Below are 22,438 nucleotides of genomic sequence, written 5' to 3'. Positions count from 1 at the left end.
ACTCTCTCCTCGGATCAGAGAGAGAAGATGGAGGCTGGGATGAGTGATTGCCAACATCTGGCGAACTTTAATTAAGACACTTTTCAGTGAGCCAAATGATTTAGTGTGTGTGTTTCGCATGGGTCATCAGGTAGACAAACCAGTGGGGCTACTGAATTAATAATTCTTGGTTTCCACGCATCAGCCCTCATCGTGGGTTGACGGAAACACGGGCCTTAGGTCAGCCAGCTCCTGCTCAGTGATTGAGGCCTGAGGTCTGCACAGTTCACAGCTGTGGGGAAAGGAACGACCTCACAGGCCTGGCAGACAGACCCGCAGCTCACAGGCGGGCGGGCTAGGGGAAAACACGTTCCTATCACAGACGTTCCTCTAAAAAACGTGAACACACACTCTTCCAGAAGAAAGATTGCAAATGTTCATCGAAATGTTGTGAATCTGTATATTCCAAAGGAAAATAGGGGTTCATTTTACACAAACATCCAAAACCACTGTCTTACAATACATAACTGAAATTATTTGTAATGTAACTAATTCAATTTTATTTGCTAATTTATTTCCTATGTAGATGAGGCCATTCTTTCATGACAGAATGACACTTCACTTTCATTAACTTAAAATTAGATACTTTCAGGTGTTTTTAACTTAATATTAAATTACTTCTTCTGAATTCTGAAAGCTATTTTGTCATTAGGTTATTTTCCATTGTCTCCTTTGTTCTATTATCCCACTTCCTCCTTCAATTTTGTACTAATAGACTGATGGTCCTTGAAATGAGAACTTAGGTTTTGATAAGTGTAGTACTGCAAAGAAGTCTAATGCGACGTGTCACGTAGACAATGTAAATGAATGAATGATACTTGAAACCCATATCAAGCACTTATGGTTCCATAATGGACTTTTCTGGAATAATGTATTAACACTATTGTTAGGGTTTTGAATAAAATATTGTTAGTAATTAGTTTTTATTTAATTAATGTCACAAGAAGCGATGTGTGTAAAAATCATTTTCTATTATTTAATCCCAGAAGAAACAGAAATCTGTTCACACAAAACACAAATTTTCCTAAAGTCTCTTTGCTCCAATTTCAATTCATTTTGGCCAAGGTCGTTCTTATAGAAAACAAAACAAAACAAAACAAAAACACCAAGAGATTCTCATAAATGCCTTTTGTACGTTTTTACACTCTAAATTTCTGCTAGATGGCTCCATGTTTGTCCTGTCAACATGCAATGACACTCTCGGTCACTTAGAATTTAGTACATCAAATCTAAATTTATTATTTTCACCTCCAGAAGGAATAGTATTAGAATTTCTCCAAATTCCTAACTTTTAGCTACGCCATGAATGTTCCGTGCGAGATCACAGAGGTCCTGAGAAACCTTCTTGGAGGAAAGGCTTGCACTTCCTTCCACAACTCTGGGCACTTTCTAAAACCTCAGCAGAACCTGTAGCTTCCATGACATTTAGGACCCAAATCTCAAAAGCGCAATCTTCTAAGCTTCTCGGATACGTGTCTACACAGCCAATTCCAACTTATTACAGCCTTCTCTCCTCCACGTCTCCTCCGGAGAATGACGGCCAGCTGCAGTGTGAACTGTGTGTCCCACACGTGGCTCAGCGTGCGGGCAGCGTGACCCGTGTCATTTAGTCCCCACACCACTAGTAGCCATGCCCAGTGGTGTCATTAGAAACTGGCTGCCAGAGAGAACCTGCCGTCACCCTCAGCTCTGGTTTCTGACGCCCCGTTCCAGCCTGGAGGAGGTAGCTCTGTTGACCCCATTTGTAGGGGAGGGTCTGAGACTTAGAGAAGTCAAGCGCTGACGGCATAGCACACGGCTAGTGACAATGGCAGCAGGGACGGAGCTCAGGCATGTTCAGCTATGGAGCTGAGTCAGTCCAATCATTGCATTTCCACACGCACGACCCTGTGTTAGCCTTCGCCACTGTAACCTGAGGAACCCAACGGGTTTCTGACCTCTGTCTGCCTTCGATATTGTACAGAGTAGTCAGACTGATATTCCCTGTTTTTTATCTCTGTCCAAGTATGGAGAGTGGTTTCTTATTACTTGTGGGATAAAATCAATTTTCCCCTCTTTTGTGGGGCTAAGTTGAGAGGAGGTTTCCAATGACGAGGAGAGACAGATAATAATGAGACTTAAACACAAGAGAAGGGAGGGAGGAGAAGACCTAAAGGGAGGAGGCTGTCTGCACATTTGTACTGGGCGGTGGGGTTGTGGCGCGTACTTCTGACAGCTCAAGTATGAAGTATCTACCTATCCATCCATCCATCCATCCATCCATCCATCCATCCATCCATCCATCCATCTATCCATCCATCCATCTCAGCCAGCTCAGGCTGCCACGACGAAATACTGCAGACTGTGTGGCCGACACAAGAACAATTCATTTCTCATAGTTGTGGAGGCTGGAAGCCCAAGGTCACAGGCCCATCTGATTCAGTTTCCTGGAGAAGCTCTGTCATGGCTTGTAGTTGTCACCTTCTCGCTGTGTCTTCACGTGATGGAAAGAAAGGGCAAAGTATCTCTTCTGGTTCTAAGGACCCAAATATCATCATGAAGGCTCCATGCTCACGACCTCATCTTAAGCTCGTCGCCTTCTAAAGGTCCCACCTCCAAATACACCCCATTGAGGGCGAGGGCTTCAGCACATGGGTTTTGGGGGGATGCAGACATTCAGTCCCTAACAACAGTATACCTGTATCTCTTTGTATCCATGGATATCTGTCTCTATCTCTGTATTTATCTGAATAAATGAATAGATGCAATGGGAAGATACTGCAAGAGACAGATTCTGGGGTGGCATTTGTAGGGATGACATTGAAAGGCAGAAGGCATAAATTCAAGAACACAAAAAGTGCATTACTAAAAAATTACAGTTTATAAAAGGCAACTGTTATTACAAATCTCTTCTTTATGTCATGCATTGTTCTGGATTTATGCACACGTGATATAGTCTCCTTTTTTTTTTTTTTAATGGGGAAGTTAATGGCGAGTCAGAGATGTGAGTGGCTCAGAGTTCCAGGGCTAGAAGGTGGCACAGGCGCTTTGAGCCAGTGCCCTGGCCCCTCGTGCAGCGGTCACTCCACTGCACCCACCTGAGGTCACCAGACCGCATGCAGCTCAGGAGTCTGCAGACAGAGGCCGTTTTCATATTTGGAGAGCAGACCAAGCCTCACGCGAGGCTCATGTCCACTTATAAAATGAAAGTACAAGACATTAAAAGATGGAGATTTTGGCAGCCAGGCTTCCGTTGGCTGCCCTGGATTTAGTGTGGTCTGCCCTCCAAATACAGCATGAACTGTGTGAGTGCCTGCTGTCTAACCAGGGACTCATGAGAAAAATAACCTGTGGAAGGAACCCTGACTCCGCTCTTCTCCAGAAAGCTAAGCAAGGATGGCACAAATCTTAATATGTTTTTTAGGGATCATTTGCATTTCAGTGATTTCAGTGTATAAAGGTTTTGTTTTTTACAAGTTCTTTCATAATCCAAGATGCTAAAAACAAAACATTCCCTCACTATAAGCATTTTTGGGAAAAAAAAAACACATCAGTTGTCAAATACTTTTCGATAATTAAAATTCAATTGATTAGAACTTCGTAGGATATCTAGCATCATGTTACATACAACTGATGACACCACAGTGACATGAATAATGCCACACTGCGTGACTTGAGCCGGGGAAGGTTCCAGCATTCAGCCTGGATTGGCTGTGTCGCCGCCTCACCAACACTGGAATGCTGCATTTCTGCCCAGACGTCTATGTCCCATCTTTCCATTTGGCAAGAATGTTTTCTGATATACGAAGGATTATTGTACCTTGAAGGTGTCTGGTTATCATTGCCTACAGCACTGAGACATAAACACACTCCGTGGGCGCTAAGTACAGCCACCTGTGCAGGAGGACGCTGAGCTATCTGGGGGCTGGGGTCCCAGGACTGTGACCGTGATGCCACAACGTGCCACAGCCTTGTCCACTGCAGTCTGTGTGTTCATCTCCACTCTGCCTCTGTCTTCTTATTGTTAAACGTGAACTGGAAAGCAGCTTCACACTCAGCACACAGAACAGCATGTGACCCTGAAATTCCAAGAACCCACGGGCCTCTCTTTTTGTTGGACCTGTTTACTGACGCCCGAGGTCCGTGGGGCATCTTGTACGCAGCCGCGTTGCCTTCACACACAAGCTTCACCTCGACCTGCCATTCTATATTCTCCTGGCTTTTCCACGAAGAGGATTTTATCTCAACTCCCCTAGAGGAACGTAACATATTGCTGTACCCCCAAAACTTGAACACGTATACATTTGAAAGAGAGCCAACTTTTCTTATAAATCTTTATCGCAGGAAATTCCACTTCAGAGTAGGTGAGGCATGTGAAGGTCAATGTCGTGTTACTTGTTGCAGGCTTTGTCGAGAGGCGATATAAACCGGCATGACGATGGAGGATTTCGTTTAGAATAATTATCTTCTTTAAGTCATAAAGATTCTTGAGAGGATTTTGATTGTGCTGGTTGAGGAGGCTGAGCAGTAGGGGTGAGAGGGAAGGCAGGACGGCCTTGTTCCCCAAGCCTGGCCTCGCCTGGGTTTATGGCATGGGGTGCACATGTGGGTCCCCAAAAGAACTAGCTTCTGAAGGCAGGAAAGGGGAGACGCGTTGTGGGCAGAGCTCCTGAGAAATACAACAAGCAGGGAGCTGTCCTGGGCTCTGCTGGGGACAGGCCACTGTGGGTGCACAGCAGCTAACGTGGACCTGAGGGTTTAACTCGTTGTGACTCGTGATCGTGGGTGGTCTGTCAAGTTCATTCACGTCGGTTTGCTCTTTTTCTTTTTCTTTAAATCAGAGAAGAAGGGAAACAGATGGAGAAGGGCGGCTGAGTTTTCACCCTGGACCCCGTGTGAGTGTCCCAGGGAATCCGGAATAAACACCAACAATGTGAATGCGACATTTCCCGACATGCACACTATGGAGCCAGTTCCACATTCTGTGTTTGAGGGAGCAAGTGGCACTTGTCAGACGCTGACCTTTCCTTCAACTGTCCTCTGTCCCCGATCACCTCCGAGGTGAGACAAGCACAGGGACAGATCCACGGGGCCAGCCTGGCTCTGCCCCCCATGCTGCCCGCGGCCTTTTACTGGCTGTGAGTTTGGGGAGAAGATGGCAGATTAGGGAAAAGGGTGATTCAGAGCCCGCTCCTGGGCTCCTTCACAGGAGATGAGAACACAGATTCAGAAAGAAGGAAACATTTTAGTAAATGCACAAAGGGAGCTTCTGGGAACAGCAGTGGCACCTGTGTGTGCTGAGCTGGGAACCACCGGCTTTGTCCTCATTCACAACAGTGGGAACGGACCAGATGCCCCTGAGCTGCACCTTTAAAATGGTCAGAATGGTCAAGTTTACGAATGGGCCACACAAACTGCGACCGACGGTCTGCTCTGGTGAGGGGGCAGCTGACTTCAGAGCAAAGCACCGGACGACTCTGACCGCCTAGCGTGTCACTTCCCTGGACAGTCAGCAGACGAGGCCACAGGAATCCAAGCATCGACTGGGGAAAAACCCGTAACACTGAGGCTCTGGAGCAATGGGTTTACCATGGGTCACTTTAGTCACCTAATTCTGACATGACTTGTGTTTTAAACTCAATTTTAAATAAACTGATATTACTGGAAGTGAAGACGGCACATTTGCATTTCATGAATCTAGGTTTTCTCTGGGAAGCGGGTTGGGGTCTGCCACACAAAGGTGTGCTCTCTGACTGTTACTGCATTCCCTTGGATGTCGCTGACCTCATCTTCTCAACCTTGTTTCCTGTTGCTAGGCAACTAAGCAACACACTTGTCAGACAGCCAAGTAGAGCGCTCCCCACCACCCCTCCCTGCACAGATCGTGGGGGAGAGTGGAGCCTGGATTTTCCAGATGGCTACTCATTCAGTCTGAGAACAAAACAGAAAATGTCTCCACGACATATCCACGTGGAAGCACCACACGTCCTTTTTGAAGCATAATTCACATCTGTGGGACACACAGAGCACGAGGAAGCCAGCTGTAGCTGGACCACACCTTGCTCTCGCTGATTGACGTGCTTGAGGAAATGACCACAGCACATGCGGCGTGTTTGGTGCACGTACCAGAGGTTAAACCATTAGGGAGGATGGGTCTGGAGTGTCCACCGGTCACGGAACAGGCTTAACACTGACGTTCACCATGCAAGGCTCGCGCCCCCAGGCTGTGACAGCCGTGTGTCAGGCGAGGGACACGTGTGCTGCAGTGTAAAAGCACCTCCCTGCGGAGCAGCACACTGAGCAAGGGAACCAGTGTCGGAGGTCCCAGCGGTGTCCTGGCAACTACGAGGGTCTTGTTGTTCCACAGATGCTGACACGGGGAAAGTGCCACGCCAGGGACAGAGGTGACAATCACTATGTGCCAGGTGGCTCACTTCTACTGCTCCGTTTCCTCCAGTGGACATAAGATTACTAGGGTTTTGGTCAGTGCTGTTTCTACCCCCAATTAACAGAGCTGACGACTGTGCAGTGAATCCTTACGGCAAAGCCAGAAGGGTTCCCTAAGTTATATTGCTCAGAACCCCACCCAGGCTTCGGAAACAGCTGTCACCCACACCTGACAGCTGAGGAAAGAGGTGCTCACAGAGCCCGAGCGCTTTCCCCCCAGCCTGGCGGGGTCGGGACGTGGGGCTCTGGGAGGGTGAGAGCACCACACCGGCTGTGCAGAGTGAAGGGGACACGGGGTCTGCTGTCTACGCGAGTTCCGTGCGTCTCTGCGTCTGCGGGTCACACAGGGCCCCAGGAAATCCAGCACCAATAACACGCGGCCCCTCCTCCAGGCTGAAGGGTGCCTGGGCTTCGTTTACACTCGGCGGATTCACCTCCCGAGGGAGCTCTTACTGTTGCTGCTGTACTACAGGATGGTCCCCTCTCTCTGTCCCCTTTACTTTCTTCCTCAGCTTCGGTTCAACACTGGGGCCTGTGGACACATTTCCTCCAGGCTCTGCTAGTCTCCACACTCCCATCCTGCTCAGACACCCGCAGACTCCTGGGTACCGTGATCTCACTTGAGCTTTCGCGTTGCAATGAACTGGTGTCAGCCTCTAATCTCTGGCAGTAACTGCCAGTGGTCACGAACTCACGTTTGTTTACCTAAATGCACAGACTCTGTCTTGTAAAATCGCTCCTGGTCAGCGTGTCCTGCTAACCCGCACCCTGCAGAGAAAGAGCTCTGCCTCGGTTGGTCCTCCGGGCAGTCCCTGGGCACCCTCAGGTGTGTGGAGCATTCTCTCCGAGTTTGTGGCCAACAAGTATTTAATTGCCTGCCTGACGGACTCCCGCTCAGTGTCTCTTAAATGAGTAGAAGAGGGTCAGTGACAATCACTCACGGTTGTTTGCTGTTTTCCAGACTAATTTGGAAGGCGCTACAGGGGAACCCACCGAAAGGTGTAAATCGGTGAGCAAGTTTCAAAGAATTAAATATCTTTGAAAAACGGTGCTTTTCCACAGTCTAAGCGATAAGAAGACCGCCCGCCGTCCCCTGCTTTTGGACATGAAAGGTTTTCTATCCCAAGGCAATGCACACGATTTACAAAAACCCACATGCTCGTGTCTTTTCCCCCTTCTTTTCCCTGGAGTCCATTCTTTTGAAAAACACGGGAATGGTCCTTGCAGCATTAATGCTTTTCCAGAATGCATCTTTAATATGTTTCCCAATGTGAGATTAGCAGAGAGGAGAGCAAAAAGCCACAAATTATGCAAGCCTTCTCACTGCGATGGACAAATCTGGCTGCATATAAAAATTGTCACTGGTAATTGCAGAGTCAGAATGGATTGTGGCCGTAAGCACTTGAACAGAAGGTCTAATGAACTCTGCATCTCACAGAATGGCACAACGCGTGGCCATTAAGTGAAAAACAAAGAATGTCAGCTGGCCACCATGGAGCCACCAGAGCGGCGAGATGACGGCGGAACATGACCTTGCGGGCTACCCATGCTCCTCCTGTCACTGCCACAGCAAATTTAGCAATGAGAGCTGTTCCCACAGCAGAGCTGCAAGCCCTGCTGCAGGCATGCTCGGTACTGAGCGACGGACGTCCCACATGCGTATCTGCCCTGATTTTAAACGTAAAGGATTACTTTTTTGAAATCATTTTAAGGTTTGGACTCCAACTGAACACCTTGTCACCTCACGTGTCACGGGTTGCTGGTGATTCTGCTGTGTGAACCCCGAGACTAGCAGACAGCGTCGTGTCCCTCCCCCCTGAAGGTCAGGACCTTTTCAGCCGCTGTGACAACCTTCCTGCTCCGTGAGAAGGCGGGTTATGGGCGTGGTACCACACCTTGGGGAAATTCTTCTTCAAGCAGACCACCAAGCAAAGTGTCATTTAGCTACCGCAAGGATCGCGGCGTGAAATTCCAGAGGACTCGCCAGGAAAGGTTTTAGTTCTGCGAACGCGGGTCTTCAAGAGGCGACCTCAGTAGACAGCACCCCCCACCCCCGACCCCAGGACGCGTCCTGCTCTTCTGGAAACTGGCTGCCACGCACGTTTGTATCACTCATCATTTCTACTCAGAAACGAGGGAGGAAGAAACACCCAGAAAAAGTACTGTCTTTGAAGAAGGACAGAACGGATGTCGGAAATGCATGTTATTTTCATTGCACTGATCTCCTAGGTCAGAGGGTGACAATCACAGACTAAAACCCAAGTGGAAACTAAAACGCACACGGGAGGAAGTCCCAGTGCCCACATTACTACCACCGCATCGGCTGAAAAACTCACTCACTCATACGATATGTTTAGTGTCATTTTAAGCTTGATTCATTATGTTGAGGAAAATTGTACAGCTTATCATAGGATCAGCAATAGTTTCTACACATTCTCAGTGAACAACACCAGCAACAGATGAAAAATCCAGAGATTAACATTTATTACTGTAGGGGGTAAAAATGAGCAGCAATTTCTAGGAACTGAGACCTTAATTGTTTCTAAAAATCCTAATTGCAACATCATCGTGACTGTTGGGCAATGATGGGCAATTTGTCAGAGGAGGGTTAGGCTGCCCAGGGCGTCCGATCAGTTCCACGTGGCCCTGGTGTCACCGACCCCCAGGAGAGGCCCCGAGGGGACTCGGCCGGGAGAGCTGCTGCAAGAGGCTCGATTCCACGCACACACATCCTCCCCAGGCTTCAGAGTCACGTGTTGTTTGGAAGGACCGATTCAACAAGCCTTTCTGAAGTGACACTTGTGAGTGCGGGTTTCATTTTTTCGTGTATTTGCTGATGGGTTTGGTAAACCTGAGGCACAGACGCCGGCGGGAAGGCTGAGCAGGGACGCGGATGTGTGTTTACAGCAGACTGCAGTCAGTCTGCGCAGAAGCGAAGCGGGCACACTATGTGCGGCGTTTATCACACAGCTACACTGTCCATTTTGAAGAGAAGGGGTTATGGTGCTGCCTCGTGCTCCTTTTTATAAGTGGCGATTAGGGGGAAGCAAGCCGGAAAATGAGGGGTTGTCAGGCCAGAGAAAACGGACACAATGACACAGCGCAGAGCAATGGCTGCGGCTCCCAGGACATTCCCACATGTGCTCTTTTCCACGTGGATGTTCCTTCCAAGGGAAATGGTTGTGTCCTGTCAGAGGCGGAAGGGTCAGTGGAAGGACCGGGAGCCCTCGGGATGGCCTCACTGCTGCCAACCGTCCCCAGACCAGGAAGCTCACCGCTGTGCCACACCTCCACATGCCGCGTGGCCCCAGGCAGGGGCCCCTGACAGATCAGCCTCTCCATATGGCTCTCCTCTCCCTACGTCACACACAGGGGCAGCTACTTTCATCTCCTCCACTGAAAATAGGTCGAGAAGCACCCAGAAGCGTACTGCTTTGGAGGATGGGCAGGAGGGATGGCTCACGGGAGAGCTGCGATTCATTGCACAGGTCCCCAAACCTGTCACAGGCCGTAACCCCTAGCAGGTGCCGGGCACGGGGACAGCCCAGACTGCGACCCACAGATCCATGTTATCTTAGCACAGGCTGCAGGGTCGCCACGGACAGCCTCCCCGTGGGCCACCAAGCGGACAGAAGGGGACAAAGTGTCAAGAAAGGACTGGGCTATCCAGTTCAGCTCAAGGAATTCTAGTCCATTAGCTTAAATGGCTAATGTTACATTGCATAATAAAATGTCTCGTTTTATTGTTGGATCACATTAGATTTGTGGACGTGTTTATAATTTGAGTGTTTTTAAGTGTAAAGTGCTGTCTACTCTTCTATAAATCTGGGCAATAATTTTTAAAATAAAAATATTCTTCATTTATTCTTATCTAATGATAAAGGAAAAACATATTGACTCTACTAACTTGGAAAAGATATGAAAGCCTGAAAAATAAAAAATCACCCAACTCATAAACGGAGATAACTGCCTGTAGGAAATTACGAAGATAAGATTGCACACGTAAGACAACATATATTGGACAAACAGCTTTCAGGGTTACCCACACTTGTCGACGTTTGCCAATATGAACATTACACTTATTTTCCTATGCAAATAAGTACATTCTTAACCCAAACTAGATCACTGTCTTGTATTTTGTGTGGTTGGCCTTTACTGTACCATGTATTATGAACTTCCTCTTTGGAATCGTATTTCTTTCCTATGCTAAGCTACAAACGACCACGACCTAGGGTCCTCAGACAGCACCCGTTTTTATCTTCGTCTCTGCGGTCCGGCGTCCGGGCCCAGCTGTCCTTGCAGGGTCTCAGCTGGAGTCATGGTGGGAGCTGGGCTGTGCTCCCATCTGCAGCTCCACTGCCTCTTCCTAGCTCAACCCAGTTATAAAACCATGGCCCCTAGGTATTTTGCTGCTGGCTCTGGGGGTGGCCACGCTCAGCTCCAGGACGCTGCCTGAGGTCCCAGCCACTCAGCTGCCTCTCTTGGCAGCTCACGTCTTCAAAGTCAGCAGAGTAACACCTCTTATGCTTTGAAACTCTTATTTTAGAATAAACTCTTATTTCAGCTCTTTTCAGGGCTAAACTGATTAGGGCAGGTCAAGCCAAGAACGTGTCTTTTGATGATTTCAAAGTCAATTGATTTGAGACCTTATTTACACCTGCAAAATTCCGTGGCCTGGGTCATTTGAAGAAACCTAATCACAGGCGTGAAATCTGTCACAGCCACAGATTCAGGCAACACCCAAGTGAGGGCACTGGGCCGCCTGTCCCTAGGGGTGGGGTGCAGGCATCTGGGGCCATCAGAGAGCACTACCGACTGCAGTCGTTTCTCCAGTGCTCTTTGCAATGGGTACTGGTGCCGTGGGCCATACATGTGGTTGTGCCCCTGCTGGGCCCAGGGGACAATGGCACGTCCCTGATCCCTGGCAGGTAAGTGCAGCTACACGACTTCCTGTGGGCGATGGGTTGTGAGGGGAAGTGATACGACACATCACGCCTGGATGGAAGTCCTCAGAAGCCATGAAGGATTGAGCATCGTTTCCCTTCTTGCTGGCACAGCCGCCAGACATGACGGAGCTGGGGCTGCTTTGCCCTCAAACACGAGAGGCTGCTGCCCACGGCCTGTCGCCAGCCTCTCAGGGGCATGAGCACGGGCAGAAAATAACTGTTGTCTGAAAGCATTAAGCAGCATGTCTGTTGTGACAGGAGAGCATCTCCTCTCATCTTGGACACAGTGTCCCTCTTTTAACTGTAGATAGACTGTCACATATATTCCTGCTCAACTTTGCTGCAGTGCTTTTGGTCCAGTTTTCCACCTTGTTGAAACAATTGTGAATGTGATTCTGTCTTCGCCTTAGCAATGCCTTTTGGTTTGTGGTCACAGGTGCATTTGATAAGTAGCCTTAGATGTCGTCACTTGAGTCCTGAAGACAGATTGTGCTGATGACTGGGTCAGTCCTGAGCCTCTGCCACGTCCCCAGAGACGTCCTCAAGTACAAAGAGTCATTCATCACACCCCCTGGCACCCCTGTTCAACAGTCATGTGCAGGCCACGTGATTTACTGTGCAACACGACAGCATGGTGACTGAAACAAAGATGGTGAGATAAAATAAACACAGAATTGTGTCAGAAGTTCTAAAAGTCTTCCTTTTCACCAGTTTTACCAGGGTGTGATTTCCGTGCCGTGCACTCACTGTCCCGCCCCACGTCCCGTCCCAGTGGGAGGTGGCTGTGCCCTTTTTGCCCCTCTTCTCAGCGTCTGTCCCATGCGGGCTTTCTTCCCACGTCTGTGCCTCCCAAGACATCCTCAGGTCACATGTTCTCCAACTTGATGCATTTCCAGCCCATTCTACGGAGCCCGCCAACAGGACCAGTGCAGACCCACTCTCTGCATCCACATGACATTCGTCCCCCGGCAGCAGAAACCAGCCCATCAGGGGAAGGCTGAGGCAGTGTCTTCCGTGACTTCCACAGTTCTGATGGAAGAAGAAATTGCAAAGCACAAAGCTGTCAATAGTTAGTGTGGTTGGAATGTAATGCCGATGGATTTGGTTGAGAAGTCAGGGATGCGGTTGAGCAAAGCAGGTATCTACTGCTCGGGAAGGAATCAATGGCGACCCGAGTGAGAAAGGCAGGTGGCAGTGAGGAGGGTATGCAGGGGTGGTGCCAGCTTCCCTTGAAGACGTGGATGGACAGGTTGTGTTCTGGAGTCAGCTGGGATAAAACAGTCTGCCCGAAAAACCTGGTGGTAGCCAGGAAACAGGGACAGGGAAGGGGGCTGCAGAGGGCTGTGTATAAGCATAATTAGATACTTGGTATCCACATGCCGAAACTCAAAGGATAATCCTATCATACACCCTAAGTCAAAACATGGAGATTACTAAAGTTGCATTAATGTGTAGGACAAAAAACGGCTTGCAATACATCTTCCTCCTAGAAGCAGCTTCAGGTCAGAGGAGCTGATTTCTATCTTGAATGCTTAATATTGAGCTTGTAATTTGCAATGCTTATAGCTGGAAACGTAGCTGTACATACAGGAGAGGAACAATCCTTTAAATAACAAAATCCATTGAAACGACTTCCATCCTCTGACGTTCATTGGCCACATGAAACACAGAGACACTTTATTGACAGTGGGAGCTGGCGTCTCCCGGGATTAGAGCTAAGCAAATGATTTTTCCATTTCAGCATCTTCCTTTCATTTGGGTTAGAATCTCCAACGGGAGCCTTTTCCTTCCTCTTTATTTGAAAACCCCACATGTGCCAAGTAACAGTCCATTCAGCTGCAGTCCAAATATTATATTGACCGTGCTTACAAGATTTGGTTTTTGTTCTTATATAAAATGATACATTTTCCCACGGCATCTACAGGATGTGTCCCAGTATTTTGGTTGCCAGATCATTTTCACGTGGAGAATTATCCACACATTGTAAAATATGTTCTAACTGAAACCAAATACGCAGATTCAAAGCCTATGGGGGGGGGGGGTATCTATTTCTCAAAAACAAAGTGCTCCTGGGGCAAAAAAATGTGAAACTAATTTTACATGTCACTACGAAAGATTTACAGTTTTCCTGACTTGTTTTTAAGAACTTGTATTTTTTTTAAATCAGTCTTTGGAAAGTCATAAGACAATATGACACTCTTCATTTATCGGGGTTTGGAAGGTAACGGGTGTGGGACTAAGTGACAAGGACGGCATAGAAGAAGTGGGGATTTGGTGTGGGGAAAGAGAACTAAGAAATCTGTGCAACTAAAGTTTGTCCCAGGGCCTTCAGTTCCTGAATCCTGTAGTGGGATCTGGACCTTAGAATTAGCTCTGAAACTTGCGACCAACAGATCTTTACCTACGTGTAAATCAGTTTTTCAAGAGGATTCTCTCTCTTTTCCGTCTCAGTATTACTTCAGTAACCTAACGGTGAAATGACTTCCATCCTCTGAAGTTCTGAGGAAACTGAAAGTCACACACTTTATTCACCACACACCTGTGGGAAGACACTGTGAGTGGACGGGTCCCCGGGCTTCCCAGCCCTTCACAGCGGGTGTCACCCTGTGCTCAACAACCCCCGTAATTTTTCTGCACAGCCGGCACTTGAGTCTCCTGTGGGTACACCAGGGCCCACCTTGGGGTCCAGGGAGGCAAAGGGCACAGCTGGAGCCTGCAGGGCGTGTCTGTGCTGTAGACCTGGGAGGGGAGTAAGTGTGGATGAGAAGGCAGCGCTGAGAGAGGGGGGCTGGATGCTCAGAGGATGGCGGGATGAGGCGCAGGGGCTGCAGCTGCAGCCGTTCCTCACAGAGGACGCCCAGGATCGAGGGATCTCTGGGTCCTGGGAGGTCTACAGGGGTGACAGGGAATCCTGGGATGAGAGACACCTGGTCCCAAACCTGAGCCCAGGGGACCTGGCTCACGGCATCTATCACGCAAGCCCCAAGCCATGAGGCGCCTGTCCGCCGAGGGTCACCATGCAGGACGTGCCGCCCCAGCTGCCTGCCAGGTGTGGCCTCGAGCCGGCCAATGGGTGGCCCTCATTATGCAAAGTCAACACGTACATCCCAGGTATCCGGACAGGAAAGCGCTCAGTGCTTACTGAATGAAGGCAAGAGAAGTGAGTGTCGTAAGCTAGCCTGCTAGTCTCCATATCGGTACAAAATGCATCTGTGTGATTCAACAGGCAACCTGATCACGGGGTGTGTGACTTAAATGGAGGACCCGAGGGCATTCCCACGACCTTACCGCCTGTCGAGCAACACTGCCAGGTAGAATGTTACATTTTCGTTTTATCAAGAAATTGCTGATTTTCTGTACTGTTTCTATTATTTTTGTCATCACATATCGTTAGCACCTAGTCTCCTACGATGGTGTCTAACAAATTCTCCCCACCTTTATCCACATACCTCTGCTTATGTCAGAATGAAGAGCTTCACGGTGCCCACTGCCCCCAGTCCCTCCCCACCGTGACTCTGGCATGGCCTTGCGCCTGGCTTTAGCCAAAAGAGCGCGCAGAAGTGACGTGATCTGAGATCCTACCAACACCCTAAGCAGATGAGCTTTAGACCTCCTGGCTCGCGCTCCGAGCCCTGGAGCTGGGAGGCCCCAGGCGAGGGAGGGGGGCCTTTGGGGCACGGCCTTGCGGACCTGTCAGCCACAGCCAGCGCTCGCTGCCACCCGTCCAAGTCACTACCCCGACACAGCGGCCAGCTGAGCCCCTCTGCTAGGGCCACGCGGAGCCGACTGCCCGTGTGAGCTCAGGACGCTCACAGGCCTGTAAGAGCTGAGCAAACGGTGGCCATTCTCAGTTACTGCACTTGGGGATTGTTTGCCGCACAGGTAACTGAAGCAGCGAGCTCCTTCCTTCTATCACAAAAACAGCTTAGTTCTCTAATAGCATATGACTTATAGCTCCAAACAGATATTTGGGGTCAAGCGCTGCTCAGCAGACATGATTACCTTAAGCTGTCTTCTTAATAGAATATGCAATTACTCCCTTATTAAAATAAAACACAGACGAAAATTGTTTTCATTATTGGTACTGAATAGTCACAGAACTTGTGAATTTTCCTGTGTGTGTGTGCTGCATATTGGCTGTGGTTGAGGCTGCCCTCTGTCCCCAGTGTTTGATTTTTGGCTGGACATGGAGTAGCTCAGAATGAGGACCACATTCCCCGACCTGCCAGCACGCTGACCATTCTGCTCACGGAGACAAAACCAGAACCATCCTGTGCAGACTGTGGATCGTGCCTGTGGAGGATGGTCCTCTAAGGCGTGAGGGCAGTGGGTTACGTAGCATGCACACAGTGTGTCTACAGAATACGACTGAGGCACAGAGAGGACTTGGCTCCCAGCATCTCCACTACTGCAAAGAGTGTCAGTGGTCGCTCTGCCTCAGAACTGAACTAACGGGAAAACCCACAGGAGTGTTTGCGTACAAATGCTCAGAGCCCAGCATCGTCCCCACCTCCACCTTCTCTCACTCGTGTCCCCACTGGGGGACACCCTTTCCAGTGCTGATCTTCCAACTGTCATCACTTCGACTGCTGTGCAGCTTTGTGCAAGTTATGGCTGATAAACGCTCTGTTCCAAAAGGTAAGATAAGAATGCATGCGGAGGGAGACACAGAAAGGTACGTTTTCAATTATTTCTTAATATCAAGGGATTTTTTTATACTTTTATTTATTTTAAGTGTGGTTTTCCAGGACCCATCAGCTCCAAGTCAAGCAGTTGCTTCAATCTAGTTGTGGAGGGCGCAGCTCACAGTGGCCCATGTGGGGATGGAACCGACAACCTTGTTGTTAAGAGCACCGCACTCTAACCAACTGAGCTAACCGGCCACCCCAAGGGATATTTTTTTAATACCTTAATTTTTTTAAAAAATTACAATACACCCCTATACACACACATACACACACACACACACACACACGGGAATATATTATCTGGATTTTATACCATAAAAGACTTGGTAATGATTTTCAATAAATAAAAAAGGAAGATTTCATCCTGTGCATATTTATTACATTTATTTCATAAAGTGGAAGTATACATAATTCTTGTTACTTTTGGTCTACTTAATTTTATGACAAATGCTCATTTTATTTATATATGTGTAAAATTCCTTTTCAGGCCTTCAAAAATATCTTACGGCTATCCTGCAGAATTTCAAGGTTTGAGTATAAGCATATGTCTCTTACAATTTATCTTTCTGACTTACTGAAGCAGCTTCCAGCTACTTCCTACCTAACCCTATTTTTGCAGCTAAACTGTATCTTGGTGGACGTTCACGCAGTGTTAGTTGTACGTGTGTATACCCGTAGCTGGCCAGAGCTGTTCTCTGAACAGTGTTCTCTTAGATGAGAAGTACGTGGAAGTTTGCCTGGCTGTCCATATCATCTTAAGAATAGAAATGATTCACAGAAACCTGCGAACAAGGCAGTTGTGACTCAGGAAGGGCAGTGTGCAGACGGCTACAGATTGTGCCTGGCGCTGAGATTTCTCCAGCACTGAAGGAAGGCCACAGCGGGAGACCCCCTTTTGTCGTGTGGAACGGAGGTCCCCGCTGCACACCCACAGAAACACGAGCTGATGTCTGAAGCCTGTACAAATGCGAGCTAATGAGCATGGCGTTATGGTACCCTTGTTCTTTATTCTCCTTTCAAAGTCATGGCTTCTACCGCTCAGAAACCGAGCGTGTGCAAGGGGTCCATGCAGGTTTTACATGTGAAGGAGGAGGAGGAAGGCAGAGGCACCGGGGTTCCCACGCCATTTACACCCCGACAGAAATCTGAACTTGGTTCCAAGCGCCAACCTGGTTCTCAGGAGTTCACCTCCTGATGCATTTCCCTGCCAGAGATCACGGAAATCAGAGCAACACCAGCTCACACAGTGAGAATTTGTAACTTCAGAGGAAGTTAAAAAAAAAAATAGTCTCAGTGCAGTGAACTGCTTAAGCCATTCCAGTGGCAGGGTTTTCAGAAATAACTATGGTTTCAGTATTAGATTTCTTTGTGAAAACAGGATAAGCACAAATCCTCATTTGTAGGAAATGGTCCCAGCAGTTTTGTCCAGCTCCGCCCCCAGTCAGTCACCTGGGGAAAACAAGGAAGTGTTGCACGGCCACTCCCATTTAATGACACAAATGGGTCTTTGTCTGCCGGGCACTCTGGCCGCTGCACACACTCGTTCCGGGACCTGCAGTGCCAGCTTCGGAAAGACGCTTTGCCCTCCTGCGTGTGCACCACTGACCCCAGAAAATGCCGGAACGCTCACGAGCACGACAGACCCTCAGCTGATATTATCGCACCAGGTTTCCAGACTCTGGAGATTTGATGAACAATGTAATTCTGAGGGATTTTCCCACCTTGAAATAGAACCCAATTTACAATCGCAATCCTACGATTTCTGATAAGCAAGAGAATGGACTCAAACATTCTTCCAGCACACACAATACAACCGTCGCTGACTGGCAGGCACAGGTATTCCTATTTCCTAGAAACTCCCGAACTCATTTTCTATTACTCCTGCTTTGTCATCCGCTTGCCTCAACAGTACTATGTAAAACGTAATTGGGACTACAGATTTTCTAGCAAATAGATGTATACATATTTCCTGAGGTTGGATCATGTATTTGGACAGACAACCACGCAGGTTGAACACACTGTATGCATGTTGCGTAGCTGGCCAGAGTATACAATTTTCTTTTTTATAAAAAGAATTTCCTTGTAAAAAAAGGTTTCCCTGTGTGATACAGTGAAAAACATACTTCCCCCATGAGTTACAGAATTATGTACTGAATGCAAAGATCAGTGTGACGTCTTTTCTTTGATTCAAAGGCTCATCGCTCTGCACAGCCGAGTGAAATGCCAGTTCCCGCATCACAGAACTCTGAGCTGGGACAGCATGTGCTGAGACGGTGTTTGTGTTGGGGTCTGACGCCGGCTGCACTGCTTTGCTCTAATCTCTCCAGGGGTGGATGCGACGTGGACATGGCAAATGTATGTATACGCATGTTTGTAAAGGATGGTGGTCGCCCGACCTGGGCGCACCCGCCTCGGTGGTGCGCTCAGAACGGCTGGGGCTGGCCTCTTATGCAGAATGAAATGCAGGCCTCCAGGAGACAGCCCCATAAAGGGACTCCACTCTACGTGTTCTTTTCTGTCCTAGAAACTTGGCGCTTTAGCCAAGATGCTGCACAACTCAGCATCCTCTGAACACATCCTCAGTTTCCTGTGTGCCCCTGGCCCGTGCCTCCAGGATGGGATTCTCCTTTCCATCATCTCCTTTCCGTCACTGCACACCCCGCCTCCCTTCATGGCCCAGATCAGCTGCCAGCTCCCACGGGTGTTCCTTAATGCCTTCAGGGGAATGAATCGGCCCTTCCCAAGGTTACGGACAATATACCCTTATTGCCAGAAGCTCTCTGTGCAGTGTACATGGCTGTTTCACTGCTTTCTGGTAAGTCCTAAGTAAGGGGAAAGTTGCATTTCCTTTGTATGTAACCTTCGCTTTACCCATTATAATAGTTTGCATATAGTAGGCACCCAGTAAGTGTTTCTGAGGCTTTCTAGGTGATGGAATACTTCATAAATTAGCTTTCTGCATATTCAGAAATATGGGAAATGACACAGTACCAGTTGATTTTTGGGAGTACCACAAGTGGGATGGGATGCACTTATTTAGCCCGACCTATACATTCAGCACGTAAATATTGACAATTTTCTGTTCTATTGTTACTGTAAATTTCACCTTTCTATTAATTTCTAGAAAGCTGCTCTTCACTCAACATCAAATATGACTATTGAAAAAAAATAAAGTTATGAAGCCAAGGTTTCCTAATTATACTAAGGACACATGATATATTTCATCTCTTGACACCATTCTTGCAAAACAAATGAGTTATTTTTGTTATCCTAGACACGCCTTTCACCATTTTCAGCCTAATGTTCAGTCATTAGTCAGAGTGACATTTGCCAGTTATACAAATAAATTTTCTTCTCAACAGCGCAGTGTTAGTATTCCAAGGGTTTCTTAGGTCAGATCTAAGTATCAGCTCCCAGAGCCTCAGGACATTGTTAGGGCTTCTTGGTAGTGGCACTGGAGACGTGGAGCTGCAACACAACCCTCTGGGTTTACACGGGCCTGTCCGGCTGCCGCTGTCACAGCACTCCACTGCGAAGGCTGGTGCAGATTCTCTCAGTGCTGTCACTTCCTCAGGTTTCCTAACGGCTGAAACCATCCCCTAAATTCACACATCAGTCCCACAGAGATGAAAAGACAGCAGACACGGCAGCAGTGTGCTGAAAGCAGACCCAGCTCTTCCAAGTTCATGCACGGAAGTTTCCTGGACATGCTGCTGACTGGTGCCATACTGTAAATTCATGGCGTTAAAGATACACACCGAACATGACACATTAAATGATAACTGCTACACTCACGCTTACTGCTCATTTCTACTTGTCCTTTTCATTCTTAAATTACTTCTGGAAACAATGTAGCACAAGACATGGGGTCACAGCATGCTACATTCTTTCCCTTCTTTATTTCTGTTTCTTTCTTTCACCTTGAAAGTCTTTTCTGAAGCACATGGAAGCCCTGCATTTTGTGACAAGTCTCTGAAGGACAGAGGAGATGAGAGTCTACCCATCACCTTGATGAAGTAAGCGATCATTTGAGTGATTTTTCTGTTTAGGTAAATGATAAGTGATCGCACTTTAGACTTGAACAAAATTCAGCATTCACTTTATCTATGTGTTTCCTGACAATGCATTATTATAACACAACAAACAGCAAAGCCAAAACGAAGAAATGAGCAAACTCAAAGGGAATTGGCTAATATTAAGAACCTTACTTATCTTCTGGATGAAAGTAGAGAAATATTTGCTGCAGATGCTTCACACACGGTAAGTTTTCAACATACTTTATCCACTGAAATACTAACCACACACCTGCTACTTTATCCTATCACGATTATAGTAGACCGGAGCTAGCTTTACACCAAAAACCGAATTCCTAGAGCAATGTTAAAACTTTGCTTCTCTAATGGCCGGTTTGTGGCCCAATGCCCCAGAGGAGACCCTGTCTCTGACTGTGCTGATTCCTCACACAGGTGTCCTTGAAAAGACAGTCCAGAGCCCAAGGTGTCACGGCGCAGCAGGAGATGACAGGCCCTTGGGGAATTATCTCACAGCAAACAGTGGTGGACGTGAGCCTGCCATTCAGTGTGCATGCTGACGCACAGATTACGTCCTCTGCTATGTGACTGCGTGCTATTTTCACCTCGAGCAAAAATAATGACATGCAGAAGTATAATTAGTCAAAAGTCACCATGGTAACATTGGCAAAGATAAAATAGTAATGCCCAGTGTCGGTGACAGTTTGGAAAAACATGCACTTATACTGCTGGTGTTAGTATAATTTGGCACATTTTTTTACAGGGAAACTTGTCATTATGTATCAGAAGTCTTAACATGGGTGTGACAAATGTTCTAGAACTTTTTCTGAAAAAATCAATAGGGAGGTGGAAATATGAGTTATGTTTTCTATAAAAAACAAGAAAATACAAACTTCTTGTATCATGAATCAAAAGGGGATGATTTAAGCCAATTATACTTCACTCATACAATGGATTGCAATATGTAAAACCAAAAGCGTGTTATGGAAGAATTCTCATCACCATGTTAAATATTCACAGTAAAACGAGAGGCTACAAAACAGCATGGGCCACAAACGTTTTTGTTAAAAAGAAGCGTCTGTCTTTGCGTGCACGTGGGGCTATGAGGGTAGAGTTACTGGAAAACTCCATACTTACTGCTCATGTTAACGGTGACGAAAACTGAAAACTGAGGTTAATGGTTCCCTGTAAATAAGTCTGTTTCCTTCAGGCTTTCTGCTCTTCTGGCTTTGATATTTTTAACCTAATAATTTGCATGTGATATTTAGTATATGTGTGTTTTTGACTTGGAGCTGAGACTTGTGACGTGAACCAGAGCATGACTATGGGACGGAGCCCATGGGTAGGATGGGGAACAGTGACATGGGGAGTTCCCTCACCAATGCGCTGACGCCTTGCCGTCTGCCAGTGGGAACGCCATGAACTTCGGGGAAACTGAGACCTTAATGGGAAGATCGCGGCGGGTGTTCCCACAAGGAGACGTGGACAGCGACATGCTCACGACCGAGTGCAGCCCCCGCCCTCTGGGAGCCAGTGTCACGGAGGCCCAAGCCATCACATCCTGTACAGAAGGACAAGCTGGGACACGGCTGTGAAGGCCCAGAGGACAGACCTTAATCCAAACCTCACTGCTGATGTTTTGCTGCTGAAGACATACCTGGAACAAAGGGGCACCTGCTTCCTGAGTGACCACACGCACACTGAAGCTTTCTAAGACTTACAATGCTTGGAAATAGAACCAGCAGTGACTCCAAGGTCTTGAAGTCATAATAATGTGCTTATCACAGAAAGAACGACTCTGGTCTGACACTTGTGTCTGGGCAGCGAACGCGGCATGAAGACGCTTCACAGGCAGATGGTGCAGAGGGAGGGAATGGCGGGATGACGGGAGGTGGCATACTGAACCAGAATAAATCCCTGCTTGAGCCTGAGGATGGAACGGCTCAGAGAGAGAGAGATAAGGAGCCAACCAAGTGGGCTGGGAAACAGACACCGCTTCATATCCCAGTTGGCACCAGAGGCGGGTCCGGGAGGGAGCAGCAGGGCATGATGTCAGGGGGAGGTGGCAGCACCGCTGTTTGGCCACGGACCAGCACCCCAGGGAAGTCTTGCAGCCATGTCGCCCGGAGACACCTCACACACACTGCGGTAAGCACCCCGCAGCCCCGCCCGCGGGATGCCTTCCAGATGGCATGTGGGCACGCAGGCCCTTTCCACGTACAGAGATCCAGACGCAGAAACAAGGAGGAACGTGGCACAGAGGAGTGACAGCTGTCCTCTGTGTCGTTCTTCTGCGTGTGCCTGTGAG

This window comes from Rhinolophus hipposideros (assembly GCF_964194185.1).
Source record: "Rhinolophus hipposideros genome assembly, chromosome: 13".
In the NCBI taxonomy this organism is placed as follows: Eukaryota; Metazoa; Chordata; class Mammalia; order Chiroptera; family Rhinolophidae; genus Rhinolophus; species Rhinolophus hipposideros.
The sequence above is the reverse complement of the archived record's forward strand: the minus strand, read 5'-3'. Positions refer to the sequence as shown.